We start from the raw sequence: 9,899 nt of genomic DNA, 5'->3' as shown, positions 1-9,899 counted from the left end.
CTACGTATTGCTGGATCTACTAGACTGGTACTGTATATAATATATGTTGGGTATTAGTGATCTACTAGTATAGACTGGTACTGTATATCTAATATATGTTGGGTATTGGTGAGTGATCTACTAGACTGGTACTGTATATCTAATATATGTTGGGTATTAGTGATCTACTAGACTGGTACTGTATATATAATATATGTTGGGTATTAGTGATCTACTAGACTGGTACTGTATATAATATATGTTGGGTATTAGTGATCTACTAGACTGGTACTGTATATATAATATATGTTGCGTATTAGTGAGTGATCTACTAGACGGGTACTGTACATAATATATGTTTGGTATTAGTGATCTAATAGACTGGTACTGTACATAATATATGTTTGGTATTAGTGATCTAATAGACTGGTACTGTATATAATATATGTTGGGTATTAGTGATCTACTAGACTGGTACTGTATATAATATATGTTGGGTATTAGTGATCTACTAGACTGGTACTGTATATTTAATATATGTTGGGTATTAGTGAATGATCTACTAGTATAGACTGGTACTGTATATATAATATATGTTGGGTATTAGTGAGTGATCTACTAGTATAGACTGGTACTGTATATATAATATATGTTGGGTATTAGTGGTGATCTACTGGTATGAACTGGTGCACAATATATATAATATGTTGGGTATTAGTAGGTGATCTACTAGTATAGACTGGTACTGTATATAATATATGTTGGGTATTAGTGAGTGATCTACTAGTATAGACTGGTATATATATATAATATATATTTGGGTATTAGTGATCTACTAGTATAGACTGGTACTGTATATCTAATATATGTTGGGTATTAGTGATCTACTAGTATAGACTGGTACTGTATATCTAATATATGTTGGGTATTAGTGATCTACTAGTATAGACTGGTACTGTATATAATATATGTTGGGTATTAGTAAATGATCTACTAGTATAGACTGGTACTGTATATATAATATATGTTGGGTATTAGTGATCTACTAGACTGGTACTGTATATAATATATGTTGGGTATTAGTGAGTGATCTACTTTTATAGACTGGTACTGTATATATAATATATGTTGGGTATTAGTGGTCCTTCTGTAGCTCAGTTGGTAGAGCATGGCGCTTGCGCCAGGGTAGTGGGTTGATCGGGACCACCCATACGTAGAATGTATGCACACATGACTGTACGTCGCTTTGGATAAAAGCGTCTGCTAAATGGCATTTTTTTTTTTTTTTACTAGTATAGACTGGTACTGTATATATAATATATGTTGGGTATTAGTGAGTGATCTACTAGACTGGTACTGTATATATAATATATGTTGGGTATTAGTGATCTACTAGACTGGTACTGTATATCTAATATATGTTGGGTACTCAACTAACATCAAGGCGGTGGCCCGTTCCTGTAGGTTCATGCTCTACAACATCCGCAGAGTACGACCCTGCCTCACACAGGAAGCGGGCGCAGGTCCCTGAATCAGGCACTTGTCATCTCCCGTCTGGATTACAGCTACTCGCTGTTGGCTGGGCTCCCTGCCTGTGCCATTAAACCCCTTCAACTCATCCAGAACGCAGCCCGTCTGGTGTTCAACCTTCCCAAGTTCTCTCCCGTCACCCCGCTGCTCCGTTCTCTCCACTGGCTTCCAGTTGAAGCTCGCATCCGCTACAAGACCATGGTGCTTGCCTACGGAGCTGTGAGGAACGGCACCTCAGTACCTCCAGGCTCTGATCAGGCCCTACACCCAAACAGAGCCTGCGTTCATCCACCTCTGGCCTGCTCGCCTCCTACCACTGGCGAGGAGGTACAGCTCCCGCTCAGCCCAGTCAAAACTGTTCGCTGCCCTGGCCCCCAATGGTGGAACAAACTCCCCTCACGACGCCAGGGACAGCGGGTCAATCACCACCTTCCGGAGACACCTGAAACCCCACCTCTTTGGGAATACCTAGGATAGGTTAAGTAATCCCTCTCACCCCACCCCCCCAAAGTTTTAGATGCACTATTGTTAAGTGACTGTCCCACTGGATGTCATAAGGTGAATGCACCAATTTGTAAGTCGCTCTGGATAAGAGCGTCTGCTAAATGACTTAAATGTAAATGTATTAGTGAGTGATAAACTAGACTGGTACTGTATAAAATATATGTTGGGTATTAGTGAGAGATCGACTAGTATAGACTGGTACTGTATATATAATATATGTTGGGTATTAGTGATCTACTATTATAGACTGGTACTGTATATAATATATGTTGGGTATTAGTGATCTACTAGACTGGTACTGTATATTTAATATATGTTGGGTATTAGTGAGAGATCGACTAGTATAGACTGGTACTGTATATATAATATATGTTGGGTATTAGTGATCTACTATTATAGACTGGTACTGTATATAATATATGTTGGGTATTAGTGATCTACTAGACTGGTACTGTATATAATATATGTTGGGTATTAGTGATCTACTAGACTGGTACTGTATATAATATATGTTGGGTATTAGTGATCTACTAGTATAGACTGGTACTGTATATAATATATGTTGGGTATTAGTGAGTGATCTACTAGTATAGACTGGTACTGTATATAATATATGTTTGGTATTAGTGATCTAATAGACTGGTACTGTATATATAATATATGTTGGGTATTAGTGATCTACTAGTATAGACTGGTACTTTATATCTAATATATGTTGGGTATTAGTGATCTACTAGTATAGACTGGTACTGTATATCTAATATGTTGGGTATTAGTGATCGACTAGTATAGACTGGTTTACTGTATATATAATATATGTTGGGTATTTGTGATCTACTAGTATATACTGGTACTGTATATAATATATGTTGGGTATTAGTGAGTGATCGACTAGTATAGACTGGTACTGTATATATAATATATGTTGACTGGTACTGTATATATAGACTGGTACTGTATATATAATATATGTTGGGTATTAGTGAGTGATCGACTAGTATAGACGGCATGTTGATTGAAACTCAAACCTAAATAATTCCTAGTTTCACAAAACATTGTTCACAATTAACCCTGTATGATCTCTGTGACCCCTACCCCTGACCCCAGGCATGGACCTTTCGGCCAATCAGGACGAGGAGGGTGACCAGGAAGTGTTCCAGGTGGAGATGAGTCGTGAGACAGAAACAGGAAGTGTGCGTTCGCACTGCTGCAGGGAAGTACTGGACCCTCACCTCCACCGGAGGACTGCAGTGTACCGCCTCCACTAAGTAATACACTACACACACTATACACTACACACACTATACACTATACACACTACACACACTACACACTACACACTATACACACTATACACTACACCCACTATACACACTACACACTACACACACTATACACACTATACACTACACACACTATACACACTATACACACTACACACTACACACACTATACACACTATACACACTACACACTATACACACTTTACACACTATACACTATACACACACTGTACACTATACACACTATACACTATATACACTATACACACTACACACACTATACACACTATACACACTATACACTATACACACTATACACACTACACACACTACACACACTACACACTACACACACTACACACTACACACACTACACACTATACACTATACAAACTATACACACTACACACTACACACACTATACACTACACACACTACACACACTACACTATACACACTATACACACTATACACTATACACTATACACTCTACACACTATACACACTACACACTATACACACTATACACACTACACACTATACACACTACACACTACACACACTATACACAATACACACTACACACTACACACTATACACACTACACACTACACACTATACACTATACACACTACACACACTACACACACTATACACACTATACAGACACTATACACTCTACACACTATACACACTACACACTATACACACTATACACACTATACACACTACACACACTACACACTACACACTACACTACACACTACACACACTATACACACTACACACACTACACACTACACACACTATACACTACACACACTACACACTACACACTACACTACACACTACACACACTATACACACTATACACACTACACACACTACACACTACACACACTATACACACTACACACACTATACACACACACTATACACACTACAATAATACTATACACACTATACACACTATACACACTATACATGTGTGTGTGTGCGTGCGCGTGCGTGTGCGTGTGTGTGTGTGTCTCTCTGTGTGTGTGTGTGTGTGTGTGTGTGTGTGTGTGTGTGTGTGTGTGTGTGTGTGTGTGTGTGTGTGTGTGTGTGTGTGTGTGTGTGTGTGTGTGTGTGTGTGTGTGTGTGTGTGTGTATGTGTGTGTGTATGTGTGTGTGTGTGTGTGTGTGTGTGTGTGTGTGTGTGTGTAGGTCATCTAACAGTCATTTTGATCTGGAGTGGTGTGAGGGGAAGGTTTCTCTCAAAGCCTCTAATGGGAAATACGTTGGTGTTTGGTGTCTGTGTGTGTGTGTGTGTGTGTGTGTGTGTGTGTGTGTGTGTGTGTGTGTGTGTGTGTGTGTGTGTGTGTGTGTGTGTGTGTGTGTGTGTGTGTGTGTAGGTCATCTAACAGTCATTTTGATCTGGAGTGGTGTGAGGGGAAGGTTTCTCTCAAAGCCTCTAATGGGAAATACGTTGCCGCCAAGAGGAACGGACAGCTAGCTGCTACCGTCGACAACGCAGGTTAGTCTGTCACCGTGGATACCGTTACCGTAACCGTGACGATACGTGCTGTAACTATGGCCGCAGCGGCCAGTGAATCTTATCGTTTGCAGAGTATTCCTTATTATTGAAATATCTGTCAATTAATCAATCAACTAACTGATCGAGACAGAAACCTATTCATTAACTTATCAAACGATCAGCTAATCAAATCAAATCAAATCAAAATTATTTATATAGCCCTTCGTACATCAGCTGATATCTCAAGTGCTGTACAGAAACCCAGCCTAAAACCCCAAACAGCAAACAATGCAGGTGTAAAAGCACGGTGGCTAGGAAAAACTCCCTAGAAAGGCCAAAACCTAGGAAGAAACCTAGAGAGGAACCGGGCTATGTGGGTGGCCAGTCCTCTTCTGGCTGTGCCGGGTAGAGATTATAACAGAACATGACCAAGATGTTCAAATGTTCATAAATGACCAGCATGGTCAAATAATAATAAGGCAGAACAGTTGAAACTGGAGCAGCAGCACAGTCAGGTGGACTGGGGACAGCAAGGAGCCATCATGTCAGGTAGTCCTGGGGCACGGTCCTAGGGCTCAGGTCCTCCGAGAGAGAGAAAGAAAGAGAATTAGAGAGCATATGTGGGGTAATAGTCCTCTTCTGGCTGTGCCGGGTGGAGATTATAACAGAACGTGGCCAAGATGTTCAAATGTTCATAAATGACCAGCATGGTTGAATAATAGTAAGGCAGAACAATTGAAACTGGAGCTAATCAATCAACTAACTGATCGAGACAGAAACCTATTCATTAACTTATCAAACGATCAGCTAATCAATCAGCTAACTGATCGAGACAGAAACCTATTCATTAACTTATCAAACCATCAGCTAATCAATCAGCTAACTGATCAACTAACTGATCGAGACAGAAACCTATTCATTAACTTATCAAACGATCAGCTAATCAATCAGCTAATCAATCCGTGTTTGATCCGTTTCCCTGTTTTGTCTCCAGGGGAGGCGGAGCAGTTCCTGATGAAGCTGATCAATCGGCCAATCATAGTCCTCCGTGGAGAACACGGTTTCATTGGCTGTCGTAAGGTTGGCACGGAACGCTGGATTCTAACCGCTCCTCCTACGACGTCTTCCAGCTGGAGTTTAAAGATGGAGCCTACAGCCTCCGAGGTATACAGACACACCTACACAGGGTCCGACGGAGCCTACAGCCTCCGAGGTACAGACACACCTACACAGGGTCCGATGGAGCCTACAGCCTCCGGGGTATACAGACACACCTACACAGGGTCCGACGGAGCCTATAGCCTCCGGGGTATACAGACACACCTACACAGGGTCCGACGGAGCCTACAGACACACCTACACAGGGTACGACGGAGCCTACAGCCTCCGAGGTACAGACACACCTACACAGGGTCCGACGGAGCCTACAGCCTCCGAGATACACAGACACACCTACACAGGGTCCGACAGCCTACAGCCTCCGAGGTACACAGACACACCTACACAGGGTCCGACGGAGCCTACAGCCTCCGAGGTACAGACACACCTACACAGGGTCGATGGGGCCTACAGCCTCCGGAGGTACACAGACACACCTATACAGGGAGCCTACAGCCTCCGAGGTACAGACACACCTACACAGGTTCCCGACGGGAGCCTACAGCCTCCGAGGTACAGACACACCTACACAGGGTCCGACGGGAGCCTACAGCCTCCGAGTACACAGACACACCTACACAGGGTCCGACGGAGCCTACAGCCTCAGGTACACAGACACACCTACACAGGGTCCGAGCCTACAGCCTCCGAGGTACAGACACACCTACACAGGGTCCGCGGAGCCTACAGCCTCCAGGGCACTGAACACACCTACACAGGGAGCCTACAGCCTCAAGGTACAGACACACCTACACAGGGTCCGACGGGGCCTACAGCCTACGAGGTACAGGCACTCACAGGGTCCGACGGAGCCTACAGCCTCCGAGGTACACAGACCCCCCTACACAGGGTCCGACGGAGCCCTACAGCCTCCGAGGTACACAGACACACCTACACAGGGCCTACAGCCTCCGAGGTACAGACACACCTACACAGGGTCCGACGGGGCCTACAGCCTCCGGTACAGGCACACCTACACAGGAAGCCTACAGCCTCCGACGACTACACAGACACACCTACACAGGGTCCGACGGAGCCTACAGCCTCCAGGGCCCCAGGAAAATATATTTTATTTGTTGCTCCATCGCTCCATGTCCCCTCCTACTGCTCGGGCTAAAACCACTCCACAGGGGAACGATATGCCGCTCCATCGCTCCATGTCCCCTCCTACTGCTTGGGCTAAAAACCACTCCGCTGGGAACGATCTGCCGCTCCATCGCTCCATGTCCCCTCCTACTGCTCGGGCTAAAAACCACTCCCGCCCTCACAGGAACGATCTGCCACTCCATCGCTCCATGTCCCCTCCTACTGCTCGGGCTAAAACCACTCCGCCCTCACAGAACGATCTGCCGCTCCATCGCTCCATGTCCCCTCCTACTGCTCGGGCTAAAAACCACTCCCAGGCTCACAGAACGATCTGCAGCTCCATCGCTCCATGTCCCCTCCTACTGCTCGGGTTAAAAACCACTCCGCTGGGGGAACGATATGCCGCTCCATCGCTCCATGTCCCCTCCTACTGCTCGGGCTAAAAACCACTCCGCGCTCACAGGGGGAACGATCTGCCGCTCCAAATTGAGGCTGTTCTGAGAACAAAAGGGGATGCAACTCAATATTAGGAAGGTGTTGCTCATGTTTTTGGTATAATCTACAATAAACTGTTCTCCCTCCTCTCTAGATTCACAGGGGAAGTTCTGGTGCGTGGGGGAGGGTCCGCAGTGGTGTGCAGCGGGGACACGCCCACCTACTTCCTGTTTGAGCTGTGTGACTACAACAAGATGGCTCCGCCTGGGGGCGGTACCTTAAAGGAGACCACGCTGGGGTTCTAAAGGCCAACGCTGAGGGGTTGGACAATGCAACACTGTCGGGTACTGACCACCCTATAAAGTTAACATACATCATCCTGGGTGACATCAATTACCCCACTGTAGAAATCCTTTAAATAAGTATCCTCTGTCTGTTATGACTTTATATGGGCAAATAGAATGTATAGAATAAAGGGAACGTTTCAACCTTCCTGAGTCTGAGGGTGGTTTTAACCTTCCTGAGTCTGAGGGTGGTTTCAGACCTTCTTGAGTCTGAGGTGGTTTCAGACCTTCCTGAGTCTGAGGTGGTTTTAACCTTCCTGAGTCTGAGGGTGGTTTTAGCCTTCCTGAGTCTGAGAGTGGTTTTAACCTTCCTGAGTCTGAGGGTGGTTATAACCTTCCTGAGTCTGAGGGTGGTTATAACCTTTCCTGAGTCTAAGGGTGGTTTTAACCTTCCTGAGTCTGAGGGTGGTTTTAACCTTCCTGAGTCTAAGGGTGGTTTTAACCTTCCTGAGTCTGAGGGTGGTTTCAACCTTCCTGAGTCTGAGCCTGGTTTTAACCTTCCTGAGTCTGAGGGTGGTTTCAACCGTCTGAGGGTGGTTATAACCTTCCTGAGTCTGAGGGGTTTAACCTTCCTGAGTCTGAGGGGGGTTTTAACCTTCCTGAGTCTGAGGGTGGTTTTAACCTTCCTGAGTCTGAGGGTGGTTTCAACCTTCCTGAGTCTGAGGGTGGTTTAAATCTTCCTGAGTCTGAGGGTGGTTTCAACCTTCCTGAGTCTGAGGGTGGTTTTAACCTTCCTGAGTCTGAGGGTGGTTTTAACCTTCCTGAGTCTGAGAGTGGTTTTAACCTTCCTGAGTCTGAGGGTGGTTTTAACCTTCCTGAGTCTGAGGGTGGTTTTAACCTTCCTGAGTCTGAGGGTTGTTTTAACCTTCCTGAGTCTGGGGGTGGTTTCAGACCTTCCTGAGTCTGAGGGTGGTTTTAACCTTCCTGAGTCTGAGGGTGGTTTTAACCTTCCTGAGTCTGAGGGTGGTTTCAGACCTTCCTGAGTCTGAGGGTGGTTTTAACCTTCCTGAGTCTGAGGGTGGTTTCAACCTTCCAGACATGGACTTGTACCAGCTCACCACCCAGGAATTTACTTGTGACATGTAGTTAAATGCACTAAGGAACAGTCCTTTCACTTGTTGGTCCACATGGACAACTAAAGGCATTTTCATGACAGAAGCAATTGAAACATGCAACTTAAAAAAAAAAAAAGTTTATATCACCAAATGTCGATTTTAAATATTTTCAAATTAGAGAATCTGATTTGAGTCAGACAATGATGTTCATATGATAGGTCAGATATACACTACTGGTCAAAAGTTTGGACACATCTACTCATTCAAGGGTTTTTCTTATATTATTTTTTACTATTTTCTACTTCGTGGGATAATATATTTGGATTTGTTTAACACTTTTTTGGTCACTACATGATTCCATATGTGTTATTTCATAGTTTTGTTGTCTTCACTATTATTCAACAATGTAGAAAATAGTAAAAATAAAGAAAAACCCTTGAATGAGTAGGTGTAAAACCTTTGACCGGTAGTGTACTAAACCTTGCAGAGAGCCAATACATTCTATACATTTTAGTTTATACTGGATTAGGTTTACATTTCCTTTAACTTTATTTTAGTTCTGTTCCAACTTTCCCTCCATCTTGTGCCAACATCAGTTCTTTTTAAGTCTCGCTTCCAAATAGTTTATAGTTGTTTTTCTAAGAGATGCGCAAGAGACAAAATTCACAACTTGTACAGCACAAATGGGCAGAGTCATGTCTTCAGTGTAAAACTAACAACGACTCAATAATCCATTCCATTCTGGGAATGTTATGATGTCATAAAGATACGGGGCGGAGTTGGAACGTTGGCTGTCAGAAGTATTACGATGTAAAATTCACAACTTGTACAGCACAAATGGGCAGAGTCATGTCTTCAGTGTAAAACTAACAACGACTCAATAATCCATTCCATTCTGGGAATGTTATGATGTCATAAAGATACGGGGCGGAGTTGGAACGTTGGCTGTCAGAAGTATTACAATGTAAACTTCATTTTAAAATCCGTCTGTCTGCATATTCCAAGACAT

At 43.8% G+C, this 9,899-nt stretch overlaps 1 long non-coding RNA gene across 1 annotated transcript; it reads left to right on the top strand.

The window, feature by feature from the left end:
- Window positions 1-3,213: 3,213 nt before the first annotated feature.
- LOC124030202 lies at window positions 3,214-5,904 on the top strand. Its single transcript, XR_006837922.1, has 3 exons — window positions 3,214-3,281; window positions 4,691-4,812; window positions 5,807-5,904. It is a non-coding gene; the product is annotated as an uncharacterized LOC124030202 (long non-coding RNA).
- The last annotated feature ends 3,995 nt before the right edge of the window (window positions 5,905-9,899 follow it).

Source organism: Oncorhynchus gorbuscha, unplaced genomic scaffold (genome assembly GCF_021184085.1).
Source record: "Oncorhynchus gorbuscha isolate QuinsamMale2020 ecotype Even-year unplaced genomic scaffold, OgorEven_v1.0 Un_scaffold_9892, whole genome shotgun sequence".
Classification (NCBI taxonomy): Eukaryota; Metazoa; Chordata; class Actinopteri; order Salmoniformes; family Salmonidae; genus Oncorhynchus; species Oncorhynchus gorbuscha.
The sequence above is the reverse complement of the archived record's forward strand: the minus strand, read 5'-3'. Positions and strand labels throughout refer to the sequence as shown.